Below are 16,215 nucleotides of genomic sequence, written 5' to 3'. Positions count from 1 at the left end.
GGAAGGGGGGTCATTAGCAGCGATCTTCCATGATACCAGCCATGCGTTGGGGGGAGGGGGGGCAAAGTGATCATCCTAGACAATTGGAGGGGGGTGGGAGTGGCTTCTGCGAATGGAAGTGAAGGCTGCAGAAGCCGAAAGACAATGGCTTACCATGGCCGCATGCAAGCTGAATTCTGATGCCCGGACCTGCGTCTGTGAGATCTGTAACACCAGAGCCCAGGCACTCAAAATTAAGATGCAAAATGTGACCTTGTAGTGAAATCACATGTGCTGTGTAAGGTGAATAGTGTTGTTCACTGTGAAAGAGTATAACCATTGTTCTGTAAAATGTATCTTTTTAAATACTTCTCTCCCTTTTTTCCCTCCCTCATGCAGCTGCACATTTTTCAAGCCTCCCTACTCCATCCTGAAGGCTAGCTCAGATACGGCAGAGGAAGAAGACACGAGACGAAATGTTCTCGGAAATCATGGAAGTAACCCGCAATGAAAGAGCTCATCTGAATCAGTGGAAGGACGTGGTATCACATTACAGGAAAGATACCAGCAAACGTGAGGACAGGAGGGATGCTCGAGATGAGAGGTGTAGGCAGGAAGATCAGCGGTGGCAGGATGAAACGCTGGGGCTGCTGCGTGATCAAACTGACATCCTCCGACATCTGGTGGAGCTTCAGGAAGAGCAGCGAGGTCACAGAGTGCCGCTGCAGCCCGTGTGTCATCACCCTCAGTACTCACTATGTTCCATATCTTCCTCACCCAGACGTGTAAGAACACGTGGAGGAAGGCTTTTTGCACCCGCCCACTCCACCCCCGTGGACAGCCCAGCCAAAAGGCTGTCATTACATTGAAATGATTTTAGTGGCCTTTTCCTTCCCTCCTATCCTCCTCCCAAACTGCACCCAGGCTACCTTGTCAGTTCTCTCCCTCTTTTTAATAAAGAATACATGATTTTTAAACGATAGTGACTTTATTTCCTTAAGCAAGCTGTAATCGAAGCTGTAATCGTTGCTTACAGGGAATGAGTCAATCAAGGGGATGGGTTTCATCAAGGGGAAACAAACACAGCAGTCACACTGTACCCTGGCCTGTGATGAAACTCGTTTTCAAAGCTTCTCTGATGCGCACCGCTTCCCGGTGTGCTCTTCTAATCACCCTGGTGTCTGGCTGCCCATAATCAGCGGCCAGGTGATTTGCCTGAGCCTCCCAACCCCGCCATAAATGTCTCCCCCTTACTCTCACACAGATTGTGGAGCACACAGCAAGCAGCAATAACAAAGGGGACATTGGTTTGGCTGAGGTCTGAGCGAGTGAGTAATGTGAGCCAGCACGCCTTTAAACGGCCAAATGCACATTCTACCACCATTCTGCACTTGCTCAGCCTGTAGTTGAACAGCTCCTGACCACTGTCCAGGCTGCCTGTGTATGGTTTCATGAGCCATGGCATCAAGGGGTAGGCTGGGTCCCTCAGGATAACTACAGGCATTTCAACATCGCCAACAGTTATTTTCTGGTCTGGGAAGTAAATTCCTTGCTGCAGCATTTTAAACAGAGCAGTGCTTCTGAAGACGCGAGCGTCATGAACCCTTCCTGGCCATCCCACGTGGATGTTGGTGAAACATCCCTTGTGATCCACCATTGCTTGCAGCACCATTGAAAAGTACCCCTTGCGGTTTACGTACTGGGTGGCCTGGTGCATCGGTACCAAGATAGGGATATGGGTTCCATCTATCGCCCCCCTACAGTTAGGGAATCCCATTGCAGCAAAGCCATCCACTATGGCTTGCACATTTCCTAGAGTCACAGCCTTTTGTAGCAGCAGCTTAGTGATTGCTTTGGCTACTTGCATCACAGCAGCCCTCACAGTAGATTTTCCCACTCCAAATTGATTCCCGACTGACCGGTAGCTGACTGGCGTTGCAAGCTTCCAGAGGGCTACTGCCACTCGCTTCTCAACTGTGAGGACTGCTCTCATCTTGGTATTATGGCGTTTCAGGGCAGGGGAAAGCAAGTCACAAAGTTCCATGAAAGTGCTCTTACGCATGCGAAAGTTTCGCACCCACTGCGAATCGTCCCACATCTGCAAAACTATGTGGTCCCACCAGTCTATGCTTGTTTCCTGGGCCCAAAATCAGCGTTTAATGGGTAGAACCTGCTCCATTATCAGCAGGAGCTCCAAAGCGCAGGGGCCCATGGTTTGAGAGAATTCAGTGTCCATGTCCTCATTACTCTTGTCGCCGTGCTGCCGTAGCCACCTCCTCCTCGCCTGGCTTTGCAGTTCATGGTTCACCATAGACTGCACGAGAATGTGCGAGGTGTTTACAACATTAACGATCGTGGTGTTGATCTGAGCGGGGTCCATGCTTGCTGTGCTATGGCATCTGTACAGTTCACCCATGAAAAAAGGTGTGAAACGGTTGTCTGCTGCTTTCACCTAGGGAGGGATGAGGCTGTACCCAGAACCACTCGCGACAATGATTTTTGCCCATCAGGCCCTGGGCTCTCAACCCAGAATTCCAAGGGGCGGGGGAGACTGCAGGAACTATGGGATAGCTACGGGATAGCTACCCACAGTGCAACGCTCCAGAAATTGACGCTAGCCTCGGACCAAGGACACACACCGCCGAATTAATGTGCCTAGTGTGGCCGCGTGCAATCGAATTTATACTATCTATTTTATAAAACCGGTTTATGTTAAATCGGAATTATCCCATAGTGTAGACGTACCCTAAGACATGGGCGGTAACAGTCCCACTCTGCTTAGCACTGGTGAGGCCTCAGTTCGAGTACTGTATCAAGTTCTGGGCACTATGCTTTTGGAAAGATGCGAACAAACTGGAAAGAGTCCAGAAGAGAGCAATAAAAATGACATCTATGAAGAAAGGTTTAAAAACTGGACATGTTTAGTCTTGAGAAAAGAAGACTAAGGGGAGGACCTGATAAAAATCTATAATAGCCCTCAATGTTTTTGACAAGAGGACAGTGATCAATTGTTTTCCATGTGCACTGAAGGTAGGACAAGAAGGAGTCACCTTAATCTGCAGTCAGAGAGATTCCTGTTAGATATTAGGAAAAACTTTCTAACTGTAAAAGCAGTTCAGTATTGGAATAGGTTTCCAAGGAATGTTGTGGAATCCCCATCACTGGAGGGTTTCAAGAACCAGTTAGACAAAACACCTGACAGAAATGGTCTAGGTTTATACTTGTTCCTGCCTCAGCACAGGGACATGGACTAGATGACCTTTCCAGCCCTACTTTCCTATGATTTACATCATCAGTAGATAGATAGTTTCCTAGGTTATGGCAGAAGTCACCAGGGGATGCTTCATTAGGAGGAAGGGACCTAAGCAGGCATGAGGAAAGGCTTGGTGGCTCACACTTGGGCTCAACCAGCACTTTCTTTCTCCTACCAAAAACCTTTCTTCCTACCAGCTCATCCTCCAAGAAGCAGAAAAACCTTAGCAGCTCAGGAATATAGTAGCAACTGAGGGCGTGGTCTGCCTGGCACATAGGACAGACCAGCTCTGTGGTGAAGAGTCAGCTGTGGATCAGGATGAGGACACTGGGAAGATCTAGAGGCATAGAAATAACTGAGAAGGAAAGAGAGAGAAATGGATAAAGATGGACTCGAGAAGTTAATTTATCTCAGGTCCTCATCTTACAACCCTAAAGACAAGTATACGAAGGGTTAAAGCACAGTTCTTTGGTTCAGAGGTTGCTTATCACTTGTGATACAGCAGCTGCCGCCAAGGTAACTATATACAGCATTTGCTTAACAAACAAAAGATTAAGCAGGTGCAAGCAGCTATAAGCCCATAAATTGCAGCTGACACACATAAATAAGAACAGATTTTTTTCTCCCCTAAAAAGTTTTCCTTTTTAAAACACTTATCCACCAAATAAATATTTGTTCCAATTTTTTTGGCTTTATTCTACCTATAAACAGCTTAACTACACATATATACATTAAAAATCAATTTACCATGTCATAAAATGTAAACATGCTCAGAAAAAAAAATAAATTTCACTCACATACTATACCATAACATACATTCATTTCTTCTATATCATACAACTCTGTTATTTCCAAAATGTTTTAATAGTTAATCACAGTGTTTACAATTGATGACACTGCAAGACAATAATAATTTAAATCTCACTGCATGATGTGACCATCTTGAATTTCTTAGTCTGTCTTTTATGTTGCAGGCTGCTTTATTTACTCCTGAGGATATTCTGCACCAAAAAATTAAAAAATTCTGCGCATAATATTTTAAAATTCTGCAAGTTTTATTTATCAAATAAATGTGGAGGCTCCAACCTGGCAGTGGGGAGCACAGGCCACTGGTTGCACAGAGGTGGGAGATCACTGTGCAGCTCCCCCTCGGGACATGGACTCAGCAGTGAGGCTGCACGCAACCCTGACACAGCGCAAGGACCAGGTCTGCCCCAGAAATACTCCAGAGCCCTGCCCCTCTGTGCCAGGTGCACCAGATGTGGGCAGGCAGGCCCAGAAAGGCACGATTCAAGTGTGGGGGGAGGGGCTTAGTGTGTGGGGATCCAGATGTGGGTTCTGTGTGGGGCAATCTGGGTGCAGGTGGCTCAGTAGAGGATCCGGGGGATGGGGGAATGTGGAGGCACAGAGACTTGTTGAGGGATTCTAGGTGCAATGGTAATGAAACTCTGCAGGAGGGTCCAGGTTAAAGTGGTTGGAGCTCAGCAGGGGGGCTCTGAGTGTGGAGGGGTAGAGCCCAGCATAGGGGTCTGGAGGAGGGGGCTCAGTGGGAGATCAATATGCTGGAGGAGTGGGGCTCAGTGGGATAGGGATCCAGATGCAGCTGGTTGGGTCTCAGTGAGGTGCGGATCCCAGTGCGGGTGGCTCACTGGCGTGGTCCTGGTGTGGGGGAGTGGGGTTCATGGTTGAGGGGGTTCTGAGTGTGTGTGGGGGTGAGGCTTGGCGTGAGGGACTGGGTATGAGGGGGTCTGGATGCACGGGGGTTGGACAGATGGGAGAGCATCTCCTCTACAAGGATCTTCCGCCGGAAGCTGAGAAGCAATGGGTGCAGGAAGCGTGGAGGGAGGTGGGCAGAGTTTGCAGAGCTTCCTACGGCTGGGGGAGAAATCTGCAGGTGGTTCTGACCCAGCCCTGGATGCCATGTAAGGGAGAGGAAGTCATGTCCTCCCCAGCCCCAACAAGCAGGTGAGCCCAGCACAGGGTAGAAGCCATCAGTTGGGTCTTCCCCAGTCCCGTCCTCTCCCCCATAGTGATTTATCTCTCTGCTGTCTGCCCTAGGAACCCAAAACATATTGCTGGGCAGAGATGCATGACTGCTCTTGTGGCTTCCCTTTGCTTCCCTGTCAGAAAGTAATTTTTTTCTGCGGGGAAGCAAGAACTATGCAGGGGACATAAATTCTGCACGTGTGCAACAGCACAGAATTCCCCAGGAATATTTATTATCACAGTTCTTAACATTAGCTCTTATGAAATTGACAGCAGAAAAATCTCAAAATTAAAAAATAACTTGTTGAAACCAAATACAAGCGTATAGGTTATTTTAACCTGTTCAGTGAAGCTACTTGATGAAAGAGATCCCTGTCACAGCCCACAATTTATCATCCAATTTCTTTTCTGCATGAACTATTTCCAGTTTAAGAATGAATAAAAGAGCAATTAAGTTGCACATTTATAAATATACCTACCAATAGGACTAACATTTTCTTCAAGGAAAAGACAAAAGCTATTGAAAAACTGCAAACAAAGCTAACTATTGTTCTCTATTACTTCAAATTCAGCTTTTTATCCATTTAAAGCCCAGTGACAAAGTCAGAAGAACTTTGCAGCAGTCAAAGTCTGTCCGATAATTTCCTGCTTTCTGCAGAGTTGCCTGCTGCATACTATTGCACAACTATCACAATAAATTTAATACAACCAGATTAAAATGCCACTCTGCATTCTGTTTTAAATGTTTGATTTTGCCAGCTGGCTTTACTGAGCTACTGACCAGAAGCAATACCAGCGTTGTTTTTTTTTAAATCATGCCTACCATTAATCATAATGAACAGAGCTACACTGGAATATCTTAACCACTATGAACAAAGCATAAGTCAGCAATCATGCTCTAAGATACGGCCATCCTCAGCACATCAACTTGTTTCTTTACACTTCCCCTCTAACAATTGCTCAGCATTTTTGTGTGATGGGACAACTAAGTGGTTAAAGAAGTTGTCCTGTCAGCTATATCTTTAAATGCTTAAATCCCTGAATAAAAGAAAAATCAATGTTGTAAGGCAATGTTTGTCAATGCAATGTAATAAATACACTTACCTTTACAGACTATTCTCAATGGATTTCACTTCTTTGCTGTACTTCAAAGCTACAAAGGGATAAAAAATAAAGCATTGACCTGCCTGCCAGTGAAGAAAGAATGTTTGGTGTATACATTAGTAACCATGTTTTACTTATGTCACAGCAAGAGTTGCTGGAGAAACCTCTGATAAAAAGTTCTCACTACTATTTCATAGGCCAAATTCTGGCTGACAAAAGCATATAGGCATATAGCTGAAAGCTTGCAGAGAGAGGGGGAGCCCAGGGCAAAAGTGTTCTGTCCAATTTCGGCTTCCTCCAAAATCCACAAGACGCTGCTCCATGCACCTGCTGGAGGGGCACTACTGAGCATAGCCGAAAGATCAGCTGGCATGATCCACATGTGATGCACCAAAGTGGAACTACAATGCCTGCTCTGGCAATAAGAATCACTCCTCTTGTATGGGGAACGAGGAACAGCACCAGTTCATATGCTGCTTTTGCAGCACTGGCATGTGGTTCTTTTGCAACCTATTTTGCAAGAACACTATAAATATAAGAATCAGAAGTGAGTAAACCTCCACCATTGTAATGTAAGTGGTCATGGGAAATTTAATATACAGTTCTTTCAGCTTTCATCTTGAATGATAGAATACCTGGGAAAATGTTAGCTGTATCAGGGAAAACTGAAAAGGTTAAAACTGAATTTTAAATAATTTGTTAATTTCATTCCCTGTATTACCTTCCTGTTCGACTCCCATATCCCTGTTAGGATTTAAAAATGTTTCCAAAAGCTGCAATGCCTAACTTTTATTACACATCTGCAACTTTCACTCCATGCATCTGAAGAAATGGGTTTTTTACCCACGAAAGCTTATGCCCAAATAAATCTGCTAGTCTTTAAGGTGCCACCAGACTCCTTGTAGTTTTTATTACACAATATTCCCTCAATACTTTATTTTTTCTAATGAAATTTTTGGCTAACAAAGCAGCCATGGCTAATCTCAACTAAAAGGAAGGATCCCTTAGGGCTGGAGAGTCTACAAAAGGGAACTGCATAAAGATGCTATCTGATATCCCACATGGTACAAACCTACTCAGGTTTAGGTCCTTCTGGATACCGCAGAGGAAAACCCACTTGGGGTCATGAAATCTGAGGGTTGAGCAGCAGGGTGATGTTTCAAGTCAAACCTGCACTTACCTAAATACCCCCCATCCTACTGGCTTATACAGATAAAAAAGACTATCCTGCAACCAGAAGAAAAAAATCAGAAAGAAGTATTTAGGTTTCTCGTGTCAGACAAAGATTCATAGTGAGGAAGATAACACACTGAGCCATCCATCCTCAAATTGGCACAGCAGTTTAACATCAAAACCACTAAAATCTCCACTCAGATATGCAGATGTAATACCCACTGAATTAATTATACTAAGGCTTTGGTGAGACCAATATTGGGATACTACGTACAGCTCTGGCATCCATATTTTTAAAAAGATGTTGAAAAACTGGAAAGGTTGAAGAAAAGAGACAAAAATATTCAAGGTCTGCAGAAAATGCAGTAGAGTGGAATACCTAAAGGGCCCAATCTGTTTAGTTTATCAAGATGACTGAAAGATGATTTGATTTCAGTGTATATGTATCTCCACTGAAAGAAAATACCAGATACTAAAGGGCTCTTTAATGGAAAAAAGCGTAACAAGAATCAATCACTTGAAGTCAAAACCAGACTAATTCAAATTAGAAAATAGGCACAAATTTATAACAGTGAGGGTGATTAAACATTGGAAGGCAGTGGTAGATATTCCATCTCCTGATGTCTGCAAATCAAGACTGGATGCCTCTCTGGCAGATGTGTTGTAGCCACACACAAGTTATTGGGCTTAATATACTGGTAACTGAGTGAAATTTAATAGCCTGTGATACAGAGAGGGTCAGCCTAGATCGGTGGTTCCCAACGCGGTGCCCGCGGGCACCAAGGAGCCTGCTGGGGCATTTATGTGCACCCACCTGGTGCCCAGCAGGGGAGAGAAGCCATGGCCCTGTGCCTGCCGGCAACAGAGAACTCAGGCTGCGGGCACAGTGTTCTCTGTTGCCGGCAGGTGCAGGGCCTGCCTAGTGCCCAGCAGAGGAGAGAAGCTGCGGCCCCGCTTCTGCCGGAGGACAGAGAACTCCAGGGCTGCAGGCTGCAGGCGCCGGTGTTCTCGGTCCCCGGCAGGCACGGGACCCACCTAGTGCCCAGCAGGGGAGAGAATCCAGGGCCCCCCGACCTGCCAGGGACAGAGTATTCCAGGGCTGCAGGCACCAGTGTTCTCTGTCCTTGCGGCTTCTCTCCATCTTCTCTCTTCTCTCTGGATTCATATATTATGTAATATTAAATATGATTTTTTGTATTATTTAATGTACAAATACAAAATAAGCTTTGAAAAATTGTTGGCGCCCGCCACACTCTTCCGAAAACATTAATGTACTACTGGCGATAAAAAGGTTGGGGATCACTGGTCTAGCTGATCTAATGCCTTCTGGCCTTAAATTCTATGAATGATCATCAGTGAAAAATATTTGTGTGCAATGTACACTCTGTATCAATACAATAAGAAACAGAACATTTTAACTGTAGAAGAGATTTTTTCTTTACGGTTGGCTATAAAGCACCAAAGTTTGACCACTATGTTAAAGGCAATTTTGCTACTGATTTTAATAAGCAATAACATAAAAAATGTTAATTCAAGTACAAGCACAAATATGTTGAATAAATTCATCTCTTGCTCTTATAGTGCCTTCAGTGAGCTTTTGCTACAGGCAAATTAGTGGAGCATTCTCTCAAATAATAGCAAATTTCAATCTAAGAAGAGATTTTTAAATGCTCTCATCAGCTGCCTATGAAAACCATGCAGAAGAAAAATATAATAATCCTGGGTATATAAATTCCAATTTCTCAAAGTGAATCTAAATGTGGGTTACGTCACTTGAAAACCACAACCCACAGATATAGAATCATAGAAAAAAAGGCCTGGAAGGGTCATCTAGTCCAGGATCCCATGCTGAGGAAGGACCATGTATCTAGACCATCCTGACATGTGTTTGTCTAACCTGTTCCTAAAATCCTCCAGTGACAGGGGTTCCACAACCTCCTTTGGAATCCTACTCCACTACTTAACTACCCTAAAACTTAGAAAGTTTTTCCTAATATCTAACCTAACTCCCTTGCTGCAGAGTAAGCTGATAACTTCTTGTCCTACCTTCAATGGACATGGAAAACAATTGATCACTGTCCTCTTTATAACAACCCCTAATATATTTAAAAGGGCCCTTCCTCAGTCTTGTTTTCTCAAGAAACATCCCATATTTTTTAAGCCTTTCCTCATAGGTTAGGATTTCTAAACCTTTTGTCACTTTTGTTACTTTTCTCTGGACTCTCTCCAAATAGTCCACATCATTCCTAAAGTGTGGTGCCTAGATCTAGACATAATACTCCAGCTGAGGCTTCACCAGTGCTGAGTAGAGTAGATAATTACTTCTCGTCTTACATGACTCTCCTGTCACCCCAGAATCATATCAATCTTTTTTGCAACTGCATCACATGGCTGGCTCATATTCAATTTGTGACTCAGGACAAATCCCTGCAGGATCCCACTAAATACATCCTCCCACTTTGACATGGAACCATTGATAGCTACTCTTATAGATGTATGGTTTTTCATACAGTTGTGAATACACCTTATAGCAATTCATCTACACCACATTTCCTTAGTTTGCTTACAAGAATGTCCGGTGGCACTGTGCCAAAGACCTTACTAAAAATCAAGATATAGCATGTCAACAGCTTCCTTCACAGCCACTAGTCCAGTAAGCTTGTTGAAAAAGGAAATTAAGTGCTTTGGTAGGATTTGTTCTTGACAAATCCATGCTGGTTGTTCCTTATACCCATATTAAACAATCAATTTTTAAGTACCTACAGGTTAATCATTTGTTTCAACATATTGCCATGTATTGAAGTTGGGCTGTCTGGTCTATAGTTTCCCAGATCCTCTTTGTTTCCCTTTTTAAAGATAGGTACTATGTTTGCCCTTTGCAAGTCCTCTAGGATCTCACTCATCCCCCATGAGTTCTTGATAATTGCTAACAGTTCTGAGACTCCTTTAGCTAGTTCCTTAAGTTCCCTACAGTGAATTTCATCAGGCCCTGCCAAATTGAATACATCTAATTTATCAAAATATTTTTAACTTGTTCTTCCCCTATTATGGCTTGTTCCTTCTTCCTTGTTTCTTAATATTGTGTTAAGCATCTGGTCACAACTGACCTCCTTAGTGAAGACTGAAGAAAAACAGGCATTAAACCGCAGCCTTCTTCATGTCATCTGTTATTAGCTATCCTTTCCCACTAAGTAACAGACCTACACTTTCCTTTGACTCGCTCTTACTCTTAATGTATTTACCGAACTTCTTTGTATTGTATTTAGTCCCAGGCCAGGTGTAACTCATTTAGGGTCTTAGACTTTCTGATCTTCTCCCTACATGCTTGTGCTATTCTTTTGTATTCATCCTTAGCAATATGTCTCTGTTTCTATTTTTTGTAGAATTCCTTTTTGATTTTCAGGTCATTAAAGTGCTCCTGATGGATCCATATTGGCATCTTACTATTCTATCTTTTCTTCAGATTGGTATAGTTTGTTGTTGTGCCTTTAATATTATCTCTTTGATAAACTGTCAGATCTCCTTCCAATGGAATTTTACCTACAGGTTCTCTGAGTTTTCTCAAGTCTGCTTTTTTGAAGTCCATGCACAATAGGTTGTGTATTATTAAACTATCAGTGACCTTGAAATATCATAAAGCTGTTCAAGGTCTGATTTGCCTCTGATGTCAAAATCTTCCCCCTTCCTTCACTCTCAATCAGAGAAAAAGATGGAAGAGTCATGGAGAAGGAGAGAGATGTTAAATCTATAAGGTCACTATCCACCATCATTCTGCTGAGAGGGAAGGCAGGAAGGAGGACAGATGTGATGGCACCTTTAATCTCAAAACTGCACTTGGAAAAGATAAAGGAAAAAAGCCATGAGTATGACTAGTTGTCTTCCGTTTACTACTGTAGTAAGGGAAATGGAGGAATGGGGCAACTGGCTGGTTTGTCTGAAGTCACAATCACACCAGCCAACATATATGAAATATAATGTGATGTACTGTGATATAAAAGATCGAAGGAAGTGATTATTCCTCTCTATTCGGCACTGGTGACGCCACACCCGGAGTATTGTGTCCAGCTTTGGGCCCCACACTACAGAACGAATGTGGACAAATTGGAGAGAATCCAGGCGAGGGCAATGAAAATGATTAGGGGGCTGGGGCACGACTTATGAGGACAGGCTGAGGGAACTGGACTTATTTAGTCTGCAGAAGACGGGGGTGAGGGGGGATTTGATAGCAGCCTTCAACTACCTGAAGGGGTGTTCCAAAGACCAAGGCTGTTCAGTGGTGGCAGATAACAGAAGAAGGAGTAATGGTCTCAAGTTGCAGTGGGGAGGTCTAGGTTCAATATTAGGAAAAACTATTTCACTAGGAGGGTGGTGAAGCAATAGAATGGGTTACCTAGCAAGGTGTTGGAATCTCTATCTCCAGAGGTTTTTAAGGCCCGGCTTGATGAAGCCCTGGCTGGGATGATTTCGTTGGGGTTGGTCCTGCTTTGAGCAAGGGGTTGGACTAGATGACTTCCTGAGGTCTCTTCCAACCCTAATCTTCTACGATTCTATGAAGTGCTTCAATGATAATCTGAAGAGCAATCTCCAGTGGGCTCACATCAATCCTCAAGAACTTGAGCAAATGGCTCAGAAGACTCACTGGCAGTCTCTAACAAGATCATCATGTGACAAATTTGAGTGGGATTGACGAAATTATCTCCAGGCTTCACATGAAATGTGCCACAGAGCTACATCATCAAACAGTATAGATACAGACTTCCCATGCCCTCAGTGCAGCCTACTGTGCATCAGGATTTGGGCTGCAGAGCCATATGTGCAGCCATGTATGAGAACTGCGACAATATCATCATCATCATCGATGGACTACCAGTAACAAGAATTAGGGCTGTCAAGCGATTAAAAAAATTGTGATTAATCATATGATTAAAAAAGTAATTGCTATTAATCACACTGTTGAACAATAGAATACTATTTATTTAAATATTTTTGGATGCTTTCTATATTTTCAAATATACTGATTTCAATTACAACACAGAATACAAAGTGTACAGTGCTCACTTTATATTTATTTGATTACAAGTATTTGCACTGTAAAAAGCCAAAAGAAATAGTATTTTTCAATTCCATTATAAGTACTGTAGTGCAATTTCTTTATCATGAAAGCCTACACATCCACTCAGTCCTACTTCTTGTTCAGCAAATCACTGAGAAAAAACAAGTTTCAGAGTAGCAGCCGTGTTAATCTGTATCTGCAAAAAGAACAGGAGTACATGTGGCACCTTAGAGACTAACAAATTGTTCTGTGGTGTGTGGTTACTGGTATTTGCTTCAGGTTGGGGGCCTGTTTATAAGCGAGGACAGGGATGTCTTTTCATGCTTCAACCACCATTCCAGGGCATATGCATCCATGCTGATGACGGGTTCTGCTCAATAACAATCCAAAGCAGTGTGGATCAATACATGTTCATTTTCAGTATCTGAGTCAGATGCCACCAGCAGAAGGTTGATTTTTCTTTTTTGGTGGTTCAGGTTCTGTAATTTCCACATTGAAGTGTTGCTCTCTTAAGACTTCTGAAAGCATGTTCCACATCTCATCCTCTCAGATTTTGGAAGGCACTTGAGATTCTTAAACCTTGGGTCGAGTGCTGTAGCTATCTCACATTGGTACCTTCTCTGCGTTTTGTCAAATCTGCAGTGAAAGTGTTCTTAAAATGAACAATGTGCCGGGTCATCATCCGAGAGCACTATAACATGAAATATACGGTCGAATGTGGGTAAAACAGAACAGGAGACATACAATTCTCCCTCAAAGAATTGCAGAAATTTAAATCAACGCATTATTTTTTTAACGAGCGTCATCAGCATGGAAGCATGGAATGGTGCCCAAAGAATGAAGGGGCATACAAATGTTGAGCATATCTGGCACGGAACTACCTTGCAATGCCAGCTACAAAAGTGCCATCCAATGCCTGTTCTCACTTTCTGGTGACATTGTAAATATCAATAGGGTAGCATTATCTCCTGTAAAGGTAAACAAACTTCTTAGCAACTGGCTGAGCAAGAAGTAGAACTGAGTAGACTTGTAGGCTCTGAAGTTTTTCATTGTTTTGTTTTTGAGTGAAGTTATGTAACAAAAAAAAAATCTACATTTGTAAGTTGCACATTCATGACAAAGATTGCACTGCAGTCCTTGTATGAGGTGAATTGAAGAACTGAAAAGAAGAATTGAGATTTCTTTTATAATCTTTACAGTGCAAGTATCTGCAATAAAAAATAATATACACTTTGATTTCAAATTACAACACAGAATACAATATATATAAGAAAAAATCCAAAATATTTAAAACATTTCAATTGGTATTCTATTGTTTAACAGTGTGCTTAAAACTGCAATTAATATTTTTGAATTAATTGCATGAGTTAACTGAGATTAATCGATAGCCCTAATAAAATAATAATACACTGTGGGTCTTGTAAAATTAAAAGTTTGAATACCTTTTACTTGAGTCCTCTCTGATGTGCTGGATAAGAGCTTGGCTACACTGGAGAGTTGCAGCGCTGGTGGTGGGTTTACAGAGCTGCAACTTACTCACCGTCCACACTTGCAAGGCACATACAGTGCTGCATTTCCCTGGCTGCAGCACTGGCTGTATTCCTGCTCTGCCTGGGGTATAATGATTGCAGCGCTGGTGATGCAGTGCTGCTCCGCCAGTGTAGCCCCAAACGCGCTGTAATTGGCCTCCAGATGTATTCAGAGGTATCCCAGAATGCCTGTTCAGCCACTCTGCTCATCAGTTCGCACTCTACTGCCCTGGCCTCAGGTGACCTGCCCTTTAAATGCCCCGGGAATTTTAAACATCCCCTTCCTGTTTGCTCAGCCAGGTGTGGAGTGCAATCACTGAATCTTTCCAGGTGACCATGCCTCCATGCACCAAACGAGCCCCAGCATGGAGCAATGGCGAGTTGCTGGACCTCATCAGTATTTGGGGTGAGGAAGGTGTGCAGTCACAGCTGCGCTCCAGCCGTAGGAATTACGATACCGATGGGCAGATATCAAGGGCCATGCTGGAAAGGGGCCACAACCGGGACGCGGTGCAGTGCAGGGCTAAAGTGAAGGAGCTGCGGAATGCCTATTGCAAAGCCCGCGAGGGAAACCGCCGCTCCGTCGCTGCGCCCACGACCTGCCATTTTTACAAGGAGTTGGACGCGATACTTGGGGGTGACCCCACTGCCAATCCGACGACCACGATGGACTCTTCAGAGCAGGGGCGGAGAGGGGAGAGGAGGACGACGAGGGGGGTGTCCCAGGAGGCATGCAGCCAGGAGCTCTTCTCAAGCCAGGAGGAAGGTAGCCAGTCGCAGCAGCCGGTACTTGGTGAAGGACAAGCAGGGGAGCGGGTTACCGGTAAGCAGCTTTTAGTTTCAGGATGGAAATGTTTTGGGAGAGGAGGTGGGGTTAGGGCTGCATGCATGCATGCCTAGATGTGGAATAGCCCATTGATGTGGTCTATCATGTCGCGGTAATCGGCCTCGGTAATCTCTTCAAAAGTTTCAGCCAGAGCACGGGCAATGCGCTTGCGCAAGTTTATAGGGAGAGCTACTGTGGTCCTTGTCCCAGTCAGGCTAACGCATCTGCGCCACTCTGCCGCGAGGGGTGGGGGGACCATTGCTGCACACAGGCAAGCTGCATAGGGGCCAGGGCGGAATCCGCATTGCTGTAGAAGACCCTCCCGCTCTTCCCAGGTGACCCGCAGCAGCGAGATATCTTCCAGGATTAACTCCTGTGGAAAATGTTGGGAGACTGTTCAGTGTAGATGCCCCCTGCAGCAGTTTGCTTTCCCCAACGCACAGAAACCCCTGCACATCCCTGAAGCAATCAGTCCCCCTTACTCACCATTTCGTGGCTCCTGTGGGTTATGTGCACTCTGTTTGGTACGGGAAAAGTATGCTAAAGTGAAGACTGTAAACTCCTTCACTGTGTGGGAATAACTGTCTGGGTGAGATTATAAACAATGCTGCCTCTTAACTGTTGCCATTTTTGCCTTTCGAAAAGTGTCCTTGACTACTCGACTGCCCGTATCATCGACTGCTCAGAGGCTACAAAACCTCAGGAAGAAGCCGCGAAAAAGCAAAGACGACATGCTGAAAGCAGTTATGGTTCATTCTGCCAGAGAGAGTAAAAAACTGCAGGACTGGAGGAAAAAACTGCAGGACTGGAGGGAAAGGGAAAGTAGAATCCGCCAGACAAATGAGCGGCTAAGAAGAAAAGCACAAAGCAGCTGATAAGCATCCTGGCATGCCAAGCGGACTCTATCCAGTCACTTGTAGCCATGCAGGCAGAGCACTACCGTACCGGCCCCCGCCCTGTCCCAAAGCTCTTTCCCTTGTGCCCCAATGGCAGCTCCAAACCCTCTTCCACAGCATCCAGGTTCTTACCACCACCAGCTGCCCCCAACACCTGTATGTTCACCAACCAGCCCTGAGAACTATGGCCCTTACCCTCTGCACTTAACCCCCATCACCATGCAGTATTTTCATCCTGAAGTGCAGCAGTCATTGCACAGAACTCCAGACAGGACATATTCAAACCTGTGACTGTACAGTTCACTACCCCACCCCCCTGCCCTTTTAGGTTCCCAAAATGTTGTGTGTCTATCAAAAAAGTTATTTTCTTTTCAATAAATGAAATCTTGAGTTTGAAAACAGTCTTCATTATTGCA

General features: G+C 44.2%; 1 protein-coding gene across 7 annotated transcripts in view; it reads right to left on the bottom strand.

The window, feature by feature from the left end:
• FHIT (fragile histidine triad diadenosine triphosphatase) overlaps positions 1-16,215 on the bottom strand; it is a 1,100,662-nt gene that overhangs the window by 1,039,142 nt on the left and 45,305 nt on the right. For 5 of the 7 annotated variants that reach the window (XM_030569093.1, XM_030569095.1, XM_030569086.1 and 2 more), the window contains one exon: positions 6,323-6,371. The exons of the other annotated variants lie outside the window; for them this stretch is intronic. The gene's annotated coding sequence lies outside the window, so the exon portion shown is untranslated. The remainder of the gene's footprint in view (positions 1-6,322; positions 6,372-16,215) is intronic. 7 annotated transcript variants of the gene reach the window in all.

The sequence above is a fragment of the Gopherus evgoodei genome, chromosome 7 (genome assembly GCF_007399415.2).
Source record: "Gopherus evgoodei ecotype Sinaloan lineage chromosome 7, rGopEvg1_v1.p, whole genome shotgun sequence".
In the NCBI taxonomy this organism is placed as follows: Eukaryota; Metazoa; Chordata; order Testudines; family Testudinidae; genus Gopherus; species Gopherus evgoodei.
The sequence above is the reverse complement of the archived record's forward strand: the minus strand, read 5'-3'. Positions and strand labels throughout refer to the sequence as shown.